At 36.2% G+C, this 22,935-nt stretch overlaps 1 pseudogene; it reads left to right on the plus strand.

The window, feature by feature from the left end:
- Positions 1-1,783: 1,783 nt before the first annotated feature.
- LOC107696140 (myomegalin-like) overlaps positions 1,784-22,935 on the plus strand; it is a 72,053-nt pseudogene continuing 50,901 nt past the window's right edge.

A 22,935-nucleotide genomic window follows, 5' to 3' on the forward strand; every position in this document is an offset into this window, starting at 1 on the left:
AAAAAATGTGACATAACTGTTCTGAGAAGCTTAATTTAAAGGGGCAGTTTATTCAGAAATGAAACATTTGTCATCTTTTATTAACCCTTATATAAAAAACAGACTTTCTGCCGCTCTTTCTTTCAAGTTTCAAAATAACCCTAAGCACCTTTTTGAAGTCCTAGTAACAGAGTGGAATTTAATTAATTATTCAAGCCATTATTTACTAATAATTCTCTGCTCCAGTGAGCTATTAAATGGAAAAAAGTACTATGGAAGTCAATGGCTACAATCAACTGTTTGGTTACCAGCAATCTTCAAAATATCTTCTTTTGTGTTCACCAGAAGAAAGAAACTCATACAGGTTTGGAACAAGTGTGTGAGTAAATGATGACAACATTTTCTACTTGGGGTGAACTATCCCTTTAATAGCTGTGAATAAATCATTAAGCCATTAAGTTGAACTTGAGAATCATATCAGTCCGATTTCGAGAGCTAATCGTTCAGATTGGTTTTGTAAATGGAATCATCCCATTCATTTAAAATATCCGACTCAAAATAATGATTAATTCATGCATTGGATATTGCTAGTTCTATCATTAACTCTTATGAATTCTGAGAATTATGATGGAAGTACAAATTTTCTGACAATATATCCTACATTTTGGCATGTTTCTCATTGTATGACTTCCGATGACTTTAAATATAGTTTCTAAAATAAAATGAAATATAAATGTTCGATGAAAAACTTGAATTAAAAAGACAAAAATTAGAAATGTTGCCGTAACATTTAAATAAAATTAAAAAAAACACTAAAATAAAATAAAAAAACTAAAATAATTATGAAGTAAAAAATTACTAAAAAATAAAAATAAAAATAAAAGAAAGATAAGTAGAAATATTCTAAAAGTTATTAAAAAATATGAATCAATACTCTTATCGTATATAAATAATACTACAATAAAAATGACTCAAGTCATATATGGACCAGTTTTAAGATACTATTTTGGTGCTTTTGTGTCCTTTTTGTAGCTTGAAAGTTTTAGTCCCTGTTCTTATTAATTGCATTTTAATTGTCTTCAAAAATGTCATTAGGAATTCAAATAGGTTTGGCAATACATGAGAATAAGTAAATAAATAATGACAAAATCTTAATTTTTGGCTAAACTATCCCTTCAAAAGCAGTGTGTGTGCGTATTCTTTCTAACTTCCATAAAATGTCATGCTATATCAGTACATTTCTCAGTGAGATTGCATGTAGTATGAAAATGTGAATATTTCTCTGACTAAACTGTTAGACAACTCATCAGCCACTCCCCTGGAAAACATGTGATGCAATTTCCATTTTGGTCTCCTTGAGTTTAGTCACACACACTAGGGATTTTATAAATCATCACGGAACAAGACAGAACCTCACAGTTATGTCTGTGCTATATATATTTTTATTTTTGTCTTTGTCTTTTACAGCTGACTTAACTTTCAAAGTCTTTTTGAACTTTTTTTGAACTTAGTAATGTCTGAATCCTCATCTTCAGCAGAAAGAGATAATCTTCTGTGTTTTACCTACAGACCTATCTGAGCCTGTGTTCCTCTCTCATCGCCCCTCCTCTCAGCTCATATAGACAGTAACAGCTAGGGGCAAATAGCCCATTTACAACTTAAAGGATGCTCCTCAAGCCTGGGCAGGAAGGCCCAATGTGGTCTGTAGTTGAAAACCACATGCACACACCCTCCTCCCCACTCATACTCTGAGAAACCTGTCTTTGAGCATGCACAAACAGATCATTCTTTCAGGGCAAGGCAGTGGTGCTCTGTGTGTGTGTACCCTCACCTCTGTGCTGTTTACCACTTACCAACCCTGTATGTGTGTTTCACTGACTGCTGGTCTGGCCTTGCCACGTCAGATGACCGTCAGAGAGAAATAGCAACTTTGCCCTGCATATGTGTGTGTGTCTGTGTTTGGTTGGACTCCTGACCAGCCTGGTCTTTGGAAATGAAGATTTCTTCACTAAAACACTGGATTGAGATCAGAGCCACAGAAGAGAGTCTAGCTTTTTCCCTCTGTAGGAGCTGAGTTTGTTCCTGTCTGTTCTTTTTCAACTTTTGTGTGGTTTGGATGTCGCAAAGATGAGTGGATTTCTGTATCGTGGCAGGTAAGCTATTCACCTCTAACAGAGCGGGAAACATGTACTTCAGGAGAGAAGACAGCTTGCTTTCTGTTTTTGAGGAATTTGTTGTTGTATTACTGTGTGTTCCAACCATGTATTTGGGATTTGTTTGTTGAGTTTGAATCCAGACATAACTTGCAGTAATTTGAAAAATGTGGGAGTACAATGTCTGGTTTGCCTCATCGTAAGGCTGAAATCATTACATTGGTACATGCATGAGTAAATGAAGTACAGAAAGTTCTTTCAATGCTATTTATGTTTATGCAACTCTGAACGCATGGGAATACTAAACTATGCCCCTCTGTGTATGCAATACCACTGTTTAAAGAGCATTCACATTTGAGCACACCATTTGTCATTGTGGGGGAGTTGATTTCTCAGCTGACCACTATTCTTGCAATGGGATTATGAGTGACCTAGAGCAGGTGGCCATGACTCAGGGATCTTCTTGGCATCTGGAGCTATTGGGCATGTTTTGTCTATATGTGATGAAGTTGAATTGCAATGTTTCCTTCTCCATGGAAAATCTTACTGCAGTGGTGGCTGTTTACAGAAACAAAGAGGAACATTAGAAGCTCATTAGCATAGGCCCATCCCCCATGTTATGCACACCTCAGTGGGTGGATCGTGCCGACATGGTGAAGTTGTTGACACCCTCGGTCAGCTGTGCGTGGAAGACCGTCTGTTTATATTCCTTTTGCTTGCTGAACTCCTCTGTCTATCACTCTCAGTGGGGCAATAATGCTATGGATGTTCATTGGCTTTTAGGAGACTCTGAGATCTTTTAAGTGGTTTGATATGGATCATGTAAATTAGGCAGCTGCTTCTTTGTCTCTCACATCAAAGTGAGGAAATTAAATGGCCCCATCAATCACACTACTCTCTGGCCAGTATTATTGTCTGAACCCGTTTATCTGATAGGTGTTAAGAGCTCATGTGCGACAGTCATCATCTAATGGGACTTCAGGAAGTAGCTGGGATTTATAGTTTGGTGGTGGTATTGAACATATATGACAATAGGAAGACTAACTTAATGAATGAACGTTTTCTGGGTGTGTGTTTTGTTTTCAAACCAAAGCGGTAAGAATCCTTATTGCATTTGTTTTATCAAGTGGTAAATTGAAATGTTTGTTTTTCAAATAGATTTTAGTTTTCTGCTTTAATTAGATAAGTGATTCCCAAGTGGGGGTATACGTACCCCAGGGGGTACTTAAGCAGGTCACAGATTAAGATTTTTCCTTTCTTTGTTAAAACTTTAAACCAGTAAAAGTAATCTGATTTGGTGTCAATAAAGCAGCACATTAACCTGATGGGGATACACTACCGTTCAAAAGTATCATCAAAGAATCATGAAAAAAAAATAGTTATTTTCAAAATATTTAGCAACACAACTAGTTTCAACAGTGATAATAATACAAAATATATTTAAAGAAAAAAGTCTTGACCAGGGGCGCATGCACACTGCTATGTGAGTGCCTGGACATGGATTATTTTTGTTTCTTGCAATGGGATCCACTTTTTGTTTTTAATACAAGATATATATTGAGCACCAAATCAGAATTTTAGAATGATTTCTGAAGGATCATGTGAAGACCGAAGTAATGACTGCTCAAAATGTAGCTTTGCCATCACAGGAAAAAATGATATTTTAAAATATATAAAAATAGAAAGCAGTTATTTAAAATTATAATAATATTTCATAATATTACTGTTTTTACTGTGTTCTTGATCAAATAAATGCAGACTTGGTGAGCACTTCTTTCCAAAATATATAAAAAAATCTTACTGAGCCCAAATATGGTAGTAAACATGAGATAAAAAGGGTTGAGAAACATTGACTTAGAATATAAAACATTTTGCATTTACAGCATGTTGCTTCCAGACAAGCATCCATTTGTTAATGTCAAATTAAATTTACATCTTATTAGCTATTTAAAAACTGCATTGCAGTCAGATGTTTGCGATATTTGAGACGTGAGCATGAGAGAGCATCAACTTACTGTATTATCCTATTAGACTGTCACTTGCTTAAAGCCATTAACTGATGCAGCAACAAACAGCTGATTCTTAGCTGTCTCATAAAAACAGTGTGATGTCGTATGAAAACTGCGGAAAATATTAAGCAGCACAACTGTTTTCAACACTGATAATAATATGTGTTGTGATCAGCAAATGAGCATATTAGAATGATTTCTGAATGATTATGTTACACTGAAGACTGGAATAATAGCTGTTGAAAATTCAGCTCTGCATCACAGGAATGGATTATATTTTCAAATATATTTTAAAACGTTTTTTTAAATTATAGTTGTTATTCAGCTGTTAATGTTTTTACTGTACTTTTGATCAAATAAAATGGATAAATGCAGACTTAGTAAGTGTAAGAGACCTCTGAAAAAATTTTTTTTTTTTTAATCTTATTGACTTTTGAATGGTAGGTCATGTAAATGTATAATTGTAATATGGTACTATATGCATGTTATTTTAGGCTTGGCTAAAAACCAAGGGGTCCTTAGCCTAAAAAAAGGTTGAAGACTGATAGAATACACAATTACAAAATCAATGTCATTCGAATATAAGCCAAGCATTCAAGCACTGAGTGCATGTGTAAGATGAGTCTGTCTCAAATGTCCTTGTGTCCAGTTGTGCTGATGATTTGCAATCTGAGCAGCGTTTTAGAGTCTGTGGGCACTAATAAATAAGAATGTGTTTAGGAGGTTAAATATTAATGTTTAGAGAAACTACACTGAGAGAGCACTAGGAACTTTGCTATCTTGTATCAAAGAATGGGGCAAACAAAGGAGAAAGCTACTTTCTCTAATTTATCTTATCCCACATCTCATGTCAGCATTATCATTATGCAATTATATAACCTCTTATTATAATTGCATTACTATAATTATCATTGTGTTACTGAGAAGCCCAAATAATATTTGTTTATTAGTACAACTGACTGTGCTGTCCCAACAGATACTAACATTGCAGTCTAGTTTTACATCATAATGTCTGTTTGATAAGAGCCATTTTTTCTTTATTGTTTTGTGTAAGATGGTATAAAAGACTAGACTATTTGTCATCTATTACAAATGTGAAGCAGATGGCAGGTTACAGACATGCAGACCAAATCAGGCAGTAAAAATGATCAGGTGTTCTGTCATCACTCAGTTAACATGAAATGAGTCTTTAGCGTGGAAACTCTGAAAAGGTTTGTGAAATGGAAATATATTTGGCATTTTAACCCTTCTCAATAATGCCAGAGACAGAAGTGTAACAAACTAGACTGTCATTGTTTACCAGGAAAATTACTTGCACAACTTTCACAAGCCTGCTTCTTTAAATATGGCTGGAGCCTAAAAACATTTTTTTGTTCAAATATGGGCCTTAACTAATATGGTATGTTCAACAGAAACAGATTAAACTTATACAAGAGGGCAAATGTTAATCTTTTCTCGTATTTTTCAGACACTATAATGGACATAAAGCAGCCCGGCCCAAGAGCATGATCAACATGGGCGGTAAGTACATTATTTCACTGATAGATCTTCCATTTTACACTAAAGATTTAAATGTGCAATTATTTTTAATGCTATGTCACAACACAGTTGTACTACTTCATGACGTGCTTAAAGGAACAGTTCACCCAAAAATAAACATTGTCATTTGCCCTCATGTTGTTCCAAACCTGTATAATTCTGTTGAATGGAAAATAAAAAAATCATACAGGTTTAGAACAACTTGAAGGTGAATTAATGATGAATTTTCTTTTTTTGGATGAACTATCCCTCTTACCTCTTTCCCACTGTAAAATCACTGACTTTTTAATAGCCTAAGCCCAAATTTGACCAAAACAACTTGTTTAATCATAAACCTGAGTTTGCAAAACACTGTGGCAGTGACATTCTGAAAAAAAAAGGAAAACCTTTATGCTTTGGAGAAAAACATAAAGATAGTGACTTAATTATGTTTAAGTAAAAGTTCCACAAAACCTTGCTGTGAGCATGTTTGACATTTCTCTGGCACAGTAAATGTGTAGTACAGCAGGACTGTGCCATGCACTCATCTCCAATACACCCCTAGGCACACGTCCAATACACATCATTGGCACATATTAAATAAAAGTCCTTTAATAAGCTTTAATGAGGCCATGCCATGGGTTTAAAGAACTGCAAGAAGATTGGGCCTTGCCAGTGTTTCTGTGATTATGCCCTGTGGGGACTCTCCTCTTCTCATGCTGGGAAACAACACATAATTTTAGCCCTGTTCCTGGAATTTTTCTACTGACTTTTGTCTGTAATGGTTTGGCAGAGTTCTGCTCTTATGTATGTGGATGTTTGTGTAGGGACAGATATGTGTGAGCACATTAATAATAAAAATATAATGTAATAATATTATAATTAAATGTATATTTGCCTTTAATGCTGACATTGCAATAAAAGAAACAAATAATATATGTAATAATAATAATAACATTAATAAAATATAACTTAATAATAATCATTTATAGAATTTTTTATTTTTTATAAATAAAATGTTATATTAATTGTTTGAGTCTGGCCTGCAGCATACCATGTCTCCCTGTTTCCTCCCAAATAAAATAAAATAAAAACAAAATAAAATAAAATAATATTATAATTCTTTATAATATAATAGATTTTTTGCCATGAATATAGACTTTCAATGCTGACATGGTAATAAAATAAATAATATTTTTGTAATAAAAAATGTATTGTCATTATTAAAAATAAACAAATATTATAAAAAATGTCTGTTTTTATAAATAAATTATTATATCTCCAAAATTATATATTTTAGGTATAATATCTCCTGGCCCACAGCATCCAATTTCCCTCTTTCCCCCCGAAACCTGTCTGTTTACTACTAACTTATTAATAATGCAAAAATCTCCTGAAAGTATTTTTTTTTCTGTAAAGATTCTAACTGTTGGTTGTATTTTAACAGATTCCTCCAGTGCTGATGCAGATAAGAGCTCTGTTCTGCAGATGCATAGCCTGAAAGAGTTTGAGCAGGTAGGTGCTTTCTTTCGTTTCTTTGCTTTCTTAAAACTAGCGTTTGCATGCAACTGCAAGCCTGTGAAAGCCATTTGTCAGGCCTCTGAGTGGTTTTTCACTGTGTTGAGAATGTGGATCTTTGGCGTTTGCCTGCAGATACGGTGATCAAGTAAACTAGCTGGAGGTCTTACTTAAAACACAGATGTAAATATTATACTTTGTTTTTTAGCGTAATCAGAACCATCCTCTTGTTGCGTAGCTAATCACTCCTTGTACCAGTTCTGACATGTTAAAATGCCATCAAGCTGTCCTAGTTCATTTTGGGAACGCCTGATTGTGAACAACATCACTATTGACATGTTCTTTCAGCTCGTTGTCCTGTCTAATCAGATTTACCCGTGCCGTTGTCCAGTAAACACAATGGAATCCATCGAGAGTCCCAACAACTACATGTGTATGTGCACAGCCAAGTAAACCTTCATATGGTTTTTGCAGTGTTTTTTAATGTGATTTCTATAAAACACACTCTGGAGCAGAGCAGGATCTGGAATGTCTGGTGTACACACGCTGCTGTGGTTTATCTGTATGCGAAATTCTTTCTGGGAAGGGAGCCAGCGTATTATGGCTGTGATATAACTTCAGCCTTGCTACCTTCAATTACGAGAGGCCTTTGTGAAAGACAGTATTTTTTTCCTTAGGAAAGGTTCGGAAGTGTGTAAAGTTTTGTGAAGAACATGCATGAAGACACCAAAGAATAAGATCACAATTCACCGATAAGAATATAAGAAGACATATCAGTACTTCATAACAAAATGCTTAGCTGTTGTTTATGACCCACTTAATTTGGATCTGAGTTACTCAGATTTATCTGCAACTTAATTTTCATAAATCTGCATATTCACTGCTTTGTAATGAAGAAATCTCATCTGATGCTCCTCAAAACTGCTGTAGTTGAAACTAGGCTTTAATAGTGTTTTTTATGGCTGGGTGAAAATGTAAAATCTTTAAAACCTATGATATAATATTTTTTATATATTATATTCATAAAATAAATATTTTGGAAATGCAACATTATTCTGTAATGTTTTTATGTAAACGTTAAAATATCATTTTTAATACATTTCTTAATTTATTCTTTGTTCGTTATTCCCGATTTTTAATTTTAATTAAGTTTATTAATCTTGATTCTTAAAATCCCAAGATCTTTTATGCTATCCCCCTGTTAGTGGCTACATGGTTATGTGAACACTGTAGTTTAATTTACAAAGAAATACCTCTTATCAGCTAGTTCTTTTCAAATCATCAAATCAAAATCAAAAACATCAAACACATTATATTCAAATGAATCAGAATCGAATCAAAATGAAATCGGAATTGAATTGAATCAGGTCATCTGTGTTGCAAGGGCGTGACTACGTGGTGGCCAGGGGTGGCACCGGCCCCCCCTGAAATTTGGCTGGCCACCCCAGGTGCCCCCCCTACCAGATGGCTTGCGATAGGCTTGTTTTTAGTAAATTTCTAACTGCATCTGGCAGTGGCGGATCCTGGCATGTGTAGGCAGCTGCCTATGGCTGCTTTCTTCTCTTCTTTATATTTAATTTTAGGCGGTTTCTATAGTGTGATCTTAATGACAATGTCGAGAGCGCATAATGTTACGCGATCCATGTGCGCGAGGACGAATCTCTCCACTCCCAAGCGGATTTCCTTCACTCACACAAAACTGGATGTGTACACGATGTATTATAACATACATCGTTCCCCACGCCACTGCTGTGTTGATACCTAGTTGTAATGTTTTAACTTTTCACTGGTGCATTTTTGCTAATGATGTCTACCAGTGTGGTGCATTTGTGTCTTATTTGTGTTGTACCTGTGTGTATGTGAGATGTAAATGAGTAGTAGTGATCGTTTCTCCATGGATGAAACATTCATGCTATTGAACACAGTCGGCCTCTAGCCTGTATTCCACAGATCTGTCAGTTGGAAGAGCCGATCGTTTCCACACGAAACTTGAAATACGAATCTGCCAAAATATAATTTGTAACTGTCAAACAACTTGGTGGGTGAGATTGGAAGGTAGAAGAGTTAAATGTAAGGAAAAAATCTAAATACACTTCTTCAAATAGCCCTTCTTGCTGCATTTCAGAAATTGAAAGCATATGGTTGCCTGTTATTTGTACCGACCACAAAGGCCATTTACATTGATATAAAAAGATGGCTTGTGCACTATTAAAACCTCAGTACAAATCACAGTTGCTAATCTGTTATTTTGCCCTTATTTTGAAGACTTGGCAGGAGTGTGGAGATTTTTGACAGGTTCTGTCAAGACCTGATCATTGTGGCCTGGTCCTCCGTGTTCCTTTCAGCAAGTAGTTGCCAAAATTCAGAAAGCAATGGACAACAAGAGCTGGTTCTGTCTTTCTGGAGCTTCTGAGGTTTTTGCAGCACTCCTTCATTTAGTTTTTCATTTAGATACAAAATAGGTCAAAAGTTTCTGCATGATGAGCACCACATGCCTTGAAGCATTCATGCTTTTTTTGCTCTTCATGTCTGATACATGTCACAAAGGCAAAATGACTAAGGGTTTAACTGCTAATTCTTACTGAAACAAGCCCAGCAGTGGGAATACACAAAATGATGGAGATAAATGTTATAAACTGAGGCACATGGTGTATTCAAGTGCATTTTTAGCTTTTTAGGGAATCGTTTCTGTATTATGACAAACCATGCTGGATATCATAGCCTCCTGGTTCATATCTGCTTAGTCAGAACTGGTATAATCTCTTACATGTGGCCTTTCTCTCCTGATCTGTACAAATGGAAAGCTAGCTTTTGATTTTTTTTCTCTCATCTCACTCAAATTCATCTGGATTGTTGGGTTATTATTCTCTGACATGAGAGTGATATTTGATACATTCAGTCTAAATTGCTTTCGTTTTAAATATAGAAGTTACATAGAATGTGGACGGAGGAGTCGGTTGGAAACGTTTAAGATTATGGCTCTTGTGTGGGAGGTTTTTTGTTAGACTTTTGGCTGTGGAAAATGCATGTAGTCCCATGAGTGTCTTGCACTGCCCTCTACTGGTTTGTTTTACAACAGCAAATATTTGATCCACCCCCTGACCCCATTTCCTCTTCCTTTCCCCCCACACTCTCACTGATCAGCACTATCAAGCATACAGTGAGAGAACCGAGGCCAGACAGCTTAATTCGAGCCAGATCTTTGTAGTAAATCAGTGGTCCGCATCAGAGGGACAGAGCCATCATACTGTGTAAATTATGGAGACAGTCATGGTTGATGATGATAACGTAGTGTTGGATCTAATCTGCACCATGTCTGTCTACAGATTGGATGCACCATGTTAATTTACTGAGGGTTTTCTACTGTATTATTCCTCACAGATCACCCCTATATGTTGTGTATTTGGTTGCATTGTGAAGTATTGTGAAAAGACTGCAGTAGCCACTATAGATGTGATGCAAGAAAGAAATTGGGAATCTTGACAGTAGGGCGGTAGTCCGATACGAAGCCACATTTAAAAAAAAAAAAAAAAAACATTTTAATATGGACCAAACCATGCCAGCCCAGAAAAGGTAACTAGATATTGACTGAAAAGGTTTTCATTCTTTGTCATTCTTTATGTTTGTGTGTTTGCACTTTAATCTTTTTGATACGTTTACTTTATACATTTTTATTGTGTTTGAATATTAAAAGGTTCTTTTTGTTATTTGTAAAAAGTTATACTTTATATCTTTATATATAGTTTTTACTAGCTTTTTGTACTGTAATTCAAGACTATGATAAATAGCTATAATAAATCAATAGCTTCAGCAATTCTCATTATTTGACATTTTGATACTGTCACATGCTAATTAAGTACCTTAAAAAGATTAAAGCATTATTTACTTTAGTGAATCATTGATCTGTTGATGAAAAATACCAACACATAACTGAGACAATGTTCATTTATTTGAGAAATACTCGAAGCCTTCATTTAATTTGTTATATTATCAATTACCTTATTTTTTAGATAATATAAAATGTAAATTTTTTTGTTATGGTATCAAATTTTATAGTGAGAATTGTGAAATTTGTACAAATATTTTAGTATTTTGACAAGCCTGATCTGCAGTAAAATGTCTGAGACCACATTAAAAATACAGGATTCAAAATCAAATTTAAAGTTGTAAGCAAACAGAAGTTTTAAGTTTTAGAAAATAAATTTGTGGCTTTGACCATGTGAATTTCTTTAATGTAGGACAAATGAAATATTAAGAAATTCTAAATTAATTGACGTCTTTATTTTTATATTCAAAATTTAATTTGCTGAATATGCTAATAATATAATACAATAAAATGTATTTCATATAATAAAATGTTTTTATTGTATGAAATTAGAAAATTCATAATAGAAGCATTTTCACTGTAATGGTCTCATACTTTTGGATCCAACTGTATGTTCGAAGGAGCCTGATTTCTGGCTTCAGATTTCAAACCTCAGCTGTAAAATCATCTCTATTTCGAGCTATATGCACATTGTTCAAAGATTGAATATTGTGTGTATTTCCCAGAGGAAGTGTGTGTCACGGTCTCTGTTTTGCGTTTATAGGTATATGAGAGTGTGCGATTCATTTTAAATTCGTAAGCCATCCCCTGTCTCCATTTCAATATTTTTATTATTCCTTGAGGCCATATGAGACCAATTACAAACAAAATATGCAGGGAGGGGCAAAAGCCATATTTTTATGAATTGCTTCAGCACTTAGTGGAAGACCTAATGCCGCAATTATTGTACAATAAAGCAAAGACTGAGGTCAAAGAACCAGCAAACCAAATTATACTCAGTAAATCTTGACAGTCGCTGGCCAAATTGCATGGCAGAGCTGATTTAAAAAATGAAGAAACATTCAAACTTACAGATTTAATGAGACCTCAGATGATAAATGAGCTGCGGTCGGATTCCTGAATGATAGAAAGATCGGCTGAGTCTTTTTTCCCTATTCAAAAAAAAGGTTTTAAATCATGAAGAAAACTGTTCTAAATTAACTGTAACCTGTCTTTTGTGTATGCCTGCACTCATATATCAATGTAGTGAGTCACTGTGTAATAGGAGCGAGTAGGTCATGGCCTGTGACACATAACTCTGTGCTCTGACCCACTGACTGTCTTTGGATCTCTTCTACAAAGTAAAAGCTTTGAAGTGAAAAAAAATTATGCATGTATTGCTATGTATACAGCAATCACAAAGAAAAGTGTGATTATGTGGACAATCTCTTTCATGTATTTCTTCTCAGGGCTTTTTTTGAATGATAACTTCTTTCACTTCTTCAGAAAATTTGCAATGGATTATTGTAAACATCAGTGGAATGCACAGACCTCCAGAAGGCCAGGGGAGAAATGGTGGTACGAGGGCACAATCACGGTCCCGGGGGGATGTCCCGCCTCGGTAAAAATCGTGGTCTGGGGGCACCTAAGATCAGACTGAATGGGCACTATTGCATCGGCGATTACATTTATATTTATTACTTTAGTTATATATTTTATTTTATTATATTTTCATATATATTCTAAGTGTCCCTTATTTTCCTAAAGTTGCCAGACTCACATTTAGAGGGCTCATTGTTAATTTGGGTGTTGCAGAATTGGGCTATTTTTTAATATTAATGTTAAATCTGTTTCTTCTCCAGATGTTTTGCTGTTGGGTTCTTCAAACAGCTCTGTTTTGTTCCAGTATTTGGTGGTTTTCTCATTCATTCCATTCCTTGGCCCACTCAGGTTTTGCATTTACATTTTCTGACATCTTGCCAGTGCTCAAATGTTCTTTAGTTTCTCTGTCTGTGCTGTGCTTGCGCTCTGGCGTGGTAGTTTGGAATGGTAATAATACTAATTTCACCAAGGGCTCTCTTTCCTGAAGGAAACTTAAAGGCCATGAGATCGTCTCAGGTTACTTATGTAACCATGGTTCCCTGAGTAGGGAACGAGACACTGCGTCCTCTAGGGGTCGCTATGGGGAACGCCTCGTCGTGAGGCTCAGCCTCAGCTTCTTTGCCCTCCTCAGACATTTCCTGCTTTTGCTGGGCTGATCCCAGCAGAGCACTGGCCCCTGAATCAGACAATGTTAATGAAATAACATCATCCTCCAGCGGCTCACTCTCGTGCACAGCCGACGATCGCAAAAGGGAAACCCCTCTTCATCGGCCAGATCCACCTGCGATCCCCACGAGCTCATTCCCTTCCGTGCCTCAGCGGCGGCGGGTCCTGAATCGCGGGAAGCAGATGGCTGCCCCTCTTTCCTCGAAAAGGGAGACAAACGAGAGTGGAGCTTTTTCCCTTGGAAAAAACGCTCGCAGTGCACGCCGATTGCCCCCTCGGAGGCATCGCGTGCGTGCTCTTCGCCCAAACAAATAACGCATAGATCGTGTGTGTCATCAGATGTTAAACAACGTCAACACGGATGCACACATCCTTAAACGCTTTGCTAGTGCTCACCATAATGAGATCGCTCTTACCACAGAAATGCACGCTTCAAACAAAACAGTCAATGAAGACGAAGAAGAGAATGATGTGTGCTCCCGGTGCCTATTTATACTATAGTCACACCGGTAGTGACGTCATGGCTGTCGCCGGCCAATGAGTTGGTGTTTTTTCAATGTATGCTTCAGACACGGATCACGACGAGACGTTCCCCATAGCGACCCCTAGAGGACGCAGTTCGAAGTTCCCATGAAAGGGAACATATTTTGAGATCTCGGTCCAGTTTAGACATCAAACGCACAGGCCTGCGTGTTCTCAGGCGAGGCCGTAATCCGATTTTGAAAATATACCTAATGTCTGCTTTAATGAGCTAACTCGACTGCCCCATACCCCCTGTGAAAATATTCTAACTGCCTATGAAATACAAGAATTGAACCATCAAACCCTTGTTAAAGCACTCAGAGCTCAGGGGATGATACTGTGCGGTGGAAGCACAGGGCCGTTATTACGACAGGCCTGGAAGGATGGAACAGCGGTGTTTGTAAATACCACTCCAATTATCGGTAATGCTCCAGTAATAGGAAACAGATTAATGTTTATTTAATTTGTCAGGAAGGTAAAATTAAGAAGAGCAAGGCTCAGAGTGATGGAGTCTGTATGGTTCTCTTGCGCCAGTGTGTTTGTGTTATTCTTGTTGATATTTTAAGGCCATAATCAAACATTCAGCTGGTCAGGAAATGCCGGGGGTTGACTTACTCTGTCTAATTGGATTTCAGACTATTTTTCTACTTCTCCTAAATGAAGCATACAACTGAGACAGAATAAATCAGATTAAGATTTTTTAAAGTAATTTATAAACTACTTAAATCTCAACCCAATTAGACATGTAAACTGTCTAATACCATGTTTTTTTTTCTTTTGGAAATTATTTCCTGAAGCTTAAATATTAACATGGATCAGTTACAGCCATATAAATGTGCACAGCACCATTTTTGGGTATGGAGTACTGAACATAGAAGTTTAGATACATAAAATCCTCTTATAAACTTTCATTTTCAGTGCAAGTGAGAGAGATTCTCTCCATGCTATGATAAAAGTATACATTGTTGCATTTCACAACCAAATAAAAAAAAAAGCCTTTGACTTTTGTGGCAAAATCAAGAAGCACTTAGCTGAACGTGTTGACCGCTGATTCTCATAAAAGCTTGAAAGAGTGAAGCCACGAAAGATTCAGATGGTCTGTTGTTCAGTTGAGTATTCAGTGTTTGACAGTAGTGCTCTTAAGCGTCACTTTGCAATTATATATAATGATATATGGCAAGTATAACTGAAATATGTCAGGCACCATCTTCCGTATATTATGTATTTCTCAATATCTCTCATGGATTTGCTTATGTACACGTGTACAATGTGCGTGTTGAGCACTCTAGAGGTCCTTCCACAGCAGCGTGTTCTCTAAATAAATCCTTTGTGGTCAGGTTAATGCATTAGTTTAAAGTGCCTTAAAGCAATGTCTGTGATTGTACATTGCCATTTATCCATATATAAATGGACAGCAAAATACTGGTACATCATGTCCCTCTAAGGCAAGTCATTTCACTCGGCGGCCATCTTTGAAACGCCTCTCGGGCATGCAAGTGCAGCTCCTATCTATCTTTGAATGGAGAAACATCAAATTCTCCAAAACTGTTTGCCAAGCTTACGATTAATTTCATATTTGAAATCACCAGTGAAATCTGACAACAACTGTCTCATAAACATTGTTTCTTTTGCTCAAATAGCGTTAAAAAAGTTTTTTTTTCCAGGCTAGACCAGCCAGTGCGCAGTCCTAAGCGCATGTCTCAGAACGCTGACTGTTTCTATAGCAACCGGGACTTCTAACGGCAGATGGCTTTACCGTTTAGCGATTGGCTCTTTTATTCAGAAGGAGGGCCTTCCTTCGATAGAGCGGCCATATTGAGCTTTGCATTTAAGCCCATTTAAAACTATACGAGTGACATGTCTTGGGTATTCTATAGTCTTTGGGTACAGTCACTGATACAAACAAAAAAAAACATGTTTGTATTTGTATTTGCATTTAGTAGTATGTCTAGAAGTGAAAGAAAATCGTAAGCACTGTGAACCTGCTTTCAGATAAACTGGTTGAATTTCAATTTATTCTAATCTATTCTAATTTAAATCTAATTAGATTTGAATTAATTAAACTGAAGAATAGAATAAATATTTTTTTTAAATATATAAATGAACTGTATTAATTGTACTTCTAGGCTAACCCAATGCATTGTTTAACAGTCAGCTGTTAAAAGCTCAAAATTTACACTGTACCCAGATCATAAAGGACACATTTGTTCCAATTGCAGAAATCTGTGTTGTCTATATTTCAAAGGCCTGTAATTTCTCTTTTCAGTCAGTGAATCCACATGGACAGATGCTGGAAGACTGCAGTGACCTGTGGAGGTCTGGTTGTTGGCTTTTTTTCACATGCTCTGGTTTTAAAGAATGACTGCTCTCTTTGTTTCTGAGCTCTGTTTGATTTGAAGCAACTTTCCCAATCATGTTAGGCAGAAATAGACAGAAAACAAAGAGAGTTTGAGGGGAAATTCTGTTGCACATCACACATGGACAATAGCATCCAATGCAAAAGTCCATGACAACTGGCAGTGGTTTTCAGAGCTGGTTGAACTTGATTCCATAATTTAGTCTCACCATAAACACACTGAATTAAAGGCAGATTTAGTCTTTGAAGTGCGATCGAAAAACCAGTGTTTTATTTTGCTTCTTCCAAACAGAATTCAGCCTGTAACATGAAGTGCTCGCGCAGAGGAGGTCTCTTTTGCTGTGTTTGCGGTTTGCTCTGGGAAAATGGCTCACTGGATAGCTTGTGACACAGTAGTCAATCTCAGTCGCTTTTTGTTGTACTTCATTTAGGAAGGCCGGTATGATCACAGTGACTTGATTTGTTTTATAGTGACTTTTATGTGTACATAAACATACGTGATTATTGTTTCACTAAGTGATTTTTCATTTGAGATCAGATACTTCTGTTAGACAAAAGAAGCTGATTGCTTAGATTAGAAGTCTTCTGTAACATTATAAATGTATTTACTGTCACTTCTAGTCAATTTAATGCATCCTTGCTAAATTGAATTATTTCTTTTGAATGGCAGTGTACTTTTTAGAAAATTAACTAAAACAACACCAAAATCTGTATATAATAAAAACTAAATAGATAGATAAAGTAATATAAAATAAAGAAGAAAATGTACAAAAAATAAAAATAATAATTAATACAATTACATGAATTTGAAAAGCTTTAGAAGTTTTACTTTTTTGTCTTGTCTAAGGTTCAGTGTTTCATATTCAAAATGGTCTCAATATATATTTGACCTTTACTGATTCACCTATCTCTGGGATAGGTGAAGCCTCCTATAACTTACCTTCACCCACTGCTTTTTTTCTCTCCATTCCTCTAGAGATGTTGAGATCACTTCCTCCCCTGGCAGGAACTCAGAACTCACACCTCTGAATGTGTTTTAAAGGATGACACAAGAGATGGAAAGAGGGAGCAATAAGAGCGAGAGAGTTCCAGGCTTTAGATCTTCTGCCAGTGCAGTAACACCTTGGCACAACTTTCCATCTCTCTGATTTCCCCCTAATTCATTCTCTCTTTCTCTCATATACTTTTTTCTCCTAGAGCATATGACCAATGTGGCATAGAAAACCTTCAACACCTATTCTGCTTGCTGCTTTCATATAGTAGGCCTAATATTAAAACATTTTATCACATTTGGTTTATAAGAAGTTATCATAAGATTAGGAAAGGTCATGAAGTATCAAACCAATATTAAGTATGTTTTAAGTTAGCAAAAGGGCCTTGGGATCTCCCAGACATCAAACATGAACATGAGGCTTAAATGTTAAGATATTCTGAAAGAACCAGAGACTAACTTCACTCAGCATGATGAAGTTATCCCTGTTTTCTCTGATGGCTTTATGTTGTTGACTGTGGAGCTATGCCTTTCTTTAAAACTCAGAGTACTGTCCTTCCTCTCATTACTGAAAACAGATGTGGAAATAATGAATCGGTTGCTATCAGAGAGTAACGTGCTGCCATCGAAGAGATGATGTATGATATATTTCCTGTGAGTCATAGCAAAGAGGCTTAGCATCAATTGGAATTTAGCGAAAGGAAGAAAGATGTGAGTAAACAAATTAACAGACAAAGTCAGAGATGAGAATAAGTCATCTTGTGTAGTTTGATCATTTTGCAGCCGTAGTTGTGCTGCTGAAGCCTGAAACGAAGCCCAGAGTCTCAGTGGGAATATCGGCCTGCTGAGTGGATTGGAGCTCAATGCTGAGAGCCATCCGTCACACTCCATGCCTAGGGACTTCCACATTTCCCTGGGTAAAATATCACAACCCTGCAAGGGCTGGGAAACTCCAGCAGGAGCATCAGATCTTTGGCCAAGAAGGCTTTAGTCTGGTATTCAGTGTCAAGCTGAAAAGTAATCTCACTGTTAAAATGCGTCGTTTGGATGCGTAAATGGCACCAGGATGTGATGTTCTAACTTCATTTCCTCTAGAAGTTACTGCAAAGAAAGCAGCTGGAGACCAACTGAGCTGTTGCAGTGGTTAAAAGTATCTTAGTATCAAAGAGTTGTCTCTAGAAGGTTTGAATGTTTTTTTAGGGTCTTTTTGGTTTCTCAGCCTACGTACACTACCGTTCAAAAGTTTAGGGTCAGTAAGATGATTAATATTAATATTTGTTAATATTGTTTATATTTTAAATTATGTTAATATTTGTATTCTGCAAGGATGCATTAAATTAATCAAAACTGACAGTAAAGACTGTTATAATCTTTCAAAAGATTTGAAATAAATGCTGTTCTGTTCTGTTCTGTTTTGTTCTGAAAAAAAAATTCTGAATGAACATGGGACACTGAAGACTGAAAATTCAGCTTTGCCATCACAGGAATAAATTACATTTTAAAAATATTAAAATAACAATTATTTTAAATTGTAATTATATTTCACAATATTACAGTTTTTACTGTGTTTTATCAAATAAATCAGCCTTGGTGAGCAGAAGATTCTTTTTTTAAAAAAACATTAAAAAAATCTTACCAACTTTTGAAAGGTTAGCCTTTATATAGCTACCCTGAACATTTTCGTTCTGTGACATCTGTTGACACCTTTATGTAATGTTACCTTTGCACTGGGCATCGTTTATCCCATTAGCTCCTTGGGTGTTAGTACCCAAGGTGACTTTGCCTCATAAACGACATCTTTTCCTCCAATAAACTGTTGAAGCCAATATGAGGGACCACGACTTTTTCACGAAAAATTTTGTCACCACTGTAGGAGGCCGGATACAAAACCTACTTTCTGTATAGCAGTGTTGGAGTGTGTGTTTTTCATATGTATATCCAGCGTATGGCTTTCGTGTTTGTCTGAGAGTGCTTGTGCTTGCGTGTTAGATTCAGTTGGGCTGGCATAGACGGTGGAAAAGCTCTTCCCTCGCCAGACTCCACTGTACATGTACCACTAGCACCATCCCGTGCCATTGCATCTGGAAATTATTTACCAATGAGAGAGGAAGAGGGGGAGTTGTGAATGGAAAAAAACAGTGGTTGCATAGGGGGAATTGAAAAAGGGTTTGAAAGAGTTCACCAAAAACTGAAAATTCAGTAATTTAATCATCCTCATGTCATTTTAAACCCGTATGACTTTCTTTCTAACATGAAAAACAAAATATCCACCATCAAAGTAATCCACATGACTCGTATGCTATTTTTCAAGTCTTCTGAAGCCATACACCTTTATGTGAAGGAAAGACTTAAATTTAAATTTAATCACTGAAAATTAAATAACATGTTTTGAAGAATGTTTTTTGTCCATACAACAGAAAAATTGGACCCTCTCACTTTTAATGTTTATTCATTGTGCATTTTTCAAAATATCTTCTTTTGTGTTCCACAGAGAAAAGCAAGTCATACAGGATGAGTAAATGCTGACAGAATTTTCAATTTTGAGTGCACTATCCCTTTAAGACTGATTGTTTGACATTTTGGGTTTAAAATTTTTTTGCTTGTTCGTTTTACATATCACTAATCGAGAAGAATTGTTTTAGATTTTTTATTCATGAAACCATAGTTATTGTATAACATGAATAACATAATATAATATGTTCCTGTGGCTCAGTGGTAGAGCGTTGTGTTAGCAGTGCAAATGGTTGTGGGTTCGATTCCCAGGGAACACACATAATGGTAAAAAATGTATATCCTGAATGCACTGTAAGTCACTTTGGATAAAAGTGTCTGCTAAATGCAGAAATAATTATATAATAGCATGAATCTAATCTAAGAGAGGTTCCCATCTGCCTCCCTTCCTTCCATCTTTTCTGTCTCCATGGCAACAAGAAGGATGTCCCGTGGAATTGGCTCAGGAATCTGGGACTCTGCAAGCTTCAGAAAACCCTCTAAGGGCAGAAAACACATGAAAATGCAGTAACGAACTGTTGCTGCACTCATCCGTCAGACATAATGTGACTCAATGCGATCATTACATGAGATGATACAACGGTAGTTGTAGATTCTCGGCTGTGTACAGCGGGGTGACTGTTGATTTTCTGCTTGATTTATGTATGTGTTAAATAGAGCGCAGGCTCTGAGCTCTCAACCCTCTCAGGCTTAGCCTGTCAGGTTGAATTTTACACAAACACATCAGCCATGTGCTTCGGTCATCATAATTACAAGATTCATATAAACACAGAAATGGTCCAAAATAATTGGACTGTAAAATTGTAGTTAAAATAATTTGTTCTGGATTTAATTTGTATCAGATGAGAGACATTGCAGGCTTTCAGCATGTTTATAGCACATCAGGCTGTTTAACATGTTTTTATAGCATTATCTAAAGGCATTTCCTCATTGAGCCCAAAGACCACATTTGCCAAGGGGTGCTTGCTGTTGCTTAAGTCTCATTTGTCATTTAAGAACTGAAATATTTCACTACATGAAGGGTGTCGGATTTTGTTTGGCACATTTTATGCTTTCTTAATGTGTGTATTTGTATATAGGCCTAATCATTGCATATTATCTGAGAGAAAAAGGTTATTTCTCAGCAGTTGCTCATTCATTGCTCGTAGAATTGTGAAATTAATCAATATAGGATATATATCAGAGAAGAATTAAGAATTTTATTAAGAATTTTGCCTGCTCATTTTCCCTGTTTTTACATTTAGATTTTATTTGCAATCACCTAACACTCAAAGTTAATCTTTAAAATAATCACAAAATCAGTATCCATTTTTCATACTGTACATTATAATGTTGTGATGCCTAAATTCACTTGTCACATATAAAATGATTGATTTTGGTGTTTTATTTATTTAAACAAAATAGTATAGATTTATACACTACTGTTCAAATGCATGTTTGACAAAAGCCTCTTATGCTGACTAAGACTGCATTTATTTGACCTTTTTTTTTAGGATTCTTCGATAAATAGAAAATTCAAAAGAATCTGTCTATTTCAAATAGAACAAAAAGTCTATTGGAAAGACATTTTTGTAACAATGTAAAAGTCTTTACTGTCGCTTCTGATCAATTTAATGCTTCCTTGCTGAATAAAAGTATTACTTTCTTTAAAAAAGTGTTACTGAACCCACACTTTTGAACGGTAGTGTAATATTGGACATTTGTTGGCTATTGGCCTTGACATTAAAAATAATTATTGGCTTATTTTGTATTGGCCTATAGAAATTCTGGAAGAGAAACATCTGATTAGTTATTTTTTTTCTCAAATGAAATGCAGCACACTTTAGCAAAGTCTCCATTTGCTCTTCATTTAATCTAATGGCTGTTTAGGAGAAACAATTTAACTTATAAAGAGATCTCAATTGTTAGCACAAAAAGGAAACAAGAGATGAAATCATTTATGTTTGTGTCTTTTGGCACCCTGCGTCGTCTACCCATATTACGTTACAATCCTTACTTCATTTGTCAGTGCAGTATTCCACCAAAAAATGCTGGATACTGATAAGACATGGGAGAAGTGAAACAGCATTTGGGGCTCAGAAAGAAAGTGTCTCTGACACCGGGTACCATGGCAACGTTAAGCCGTCTACAGTAAATGCAAATGAGACAGAACTGTTCATGAATACATTCCTGCACAGAAACAAGAGCGACCCTGGCTTCATTAGATGCACTTCATTGCAAACTCTGCATTTTTTCTATAGCTGTTCTGTTGTAATTTTAGGAGATTGTAATCATAGCAAGATGCATTTGATTAATAAGGCTTGGATTTAAATGTACTGTGAGTCTGGGAAATATCACAGGACCTGCTGACTGAGTTTCTGTGTTTGTTGCTCATTACCTTTATACCTAGTTATTATTATGATTAATGGTTTCTAGTAATGATTAATATATACTTTCATTCCTAATTTCTAACCAGAACTCTATATCACTTATACAGTTTGTCATCTGGTATTACTTTTATGGCAGACAAATCCCTTCATTTGCATTTTTTTCTAGTCCTTTAAACGACTGTTTCAAAGCCAGTTCCCATTAACTTGCTCATAATATCAAAGCACTCAATAAGAGTCAGTCAGTCAGCACTGTCAGTGAATGGAGACTGCGTGCATATGAACTTCAGTACAGCACACAGAAGCTCACTGTCTTTGGCCTTCTCATGTCAGACCTCTGCCCCGTCAAACAGCAACAGAAAGACAGAGTCCAGACGCCGATGTGTCTCTTTACAAACATGTCAAACCTCCCATTTTCCCCCCACAACGGAAAACCTCAGACCTGCAGAACCTTCGCTGACAGACTGAGAAATGCAATCACACTAGTGATCGGGCACAGACAGCAAGCACTAGGGAAACAACCAGGACAGAACAGTATTGCATTTATGTAATCCAGTCTCACTGCCTCTAACAAAGTTGAATGCGTTTGTTGGTAGGACTGAATCCAGATTTTAAAGAATAGGGTTTTGCTTACTTTTAAATGTATGTGTGAGCCCCTAATGAGTTTTCAGTTGTCTCCAGTTGTCAATCCCAGTTGTCCTAGTCTTTGATGTTTTGTCTGCCATGCTTTTTGTGCATGCAAAACTTAGCCATATCCAGCTTCACTTATTTAAGCCATCTATTGATTTGTGCTATTTTGTGCAGTAATTTTTCATGTAACAAAAACAAAGTTTTGAAGCTTGAATTGTGAACCACAGGAACAGAATGCACATGCTCCCACCAGAGATACATATAGCATGTGGACCTTAATGATTGTTTTTTTTTTTTTTTTTTTGAGAA

The sequence above is a fragment of the Sinocyclocheilus anshuiensis genome, unplaced genomic scaffold (assembly GCF_001515605.1).
Source record: "Sinocyclocheilus anshuiensis isolate Anshui unplaced genomic scaffold, SAMN03320099.WGS_v1.1 scaffold306, whole genome shotgun sequence".
Taxonomy (NCBI): domain Eukaryota; kingdom Metazoa; phylum Chordata; class Actinopteri; order Cypriniformes; family Cyprinidae; genus Sinocyclocheilus; species Sinocyclocheilus anshuiensis.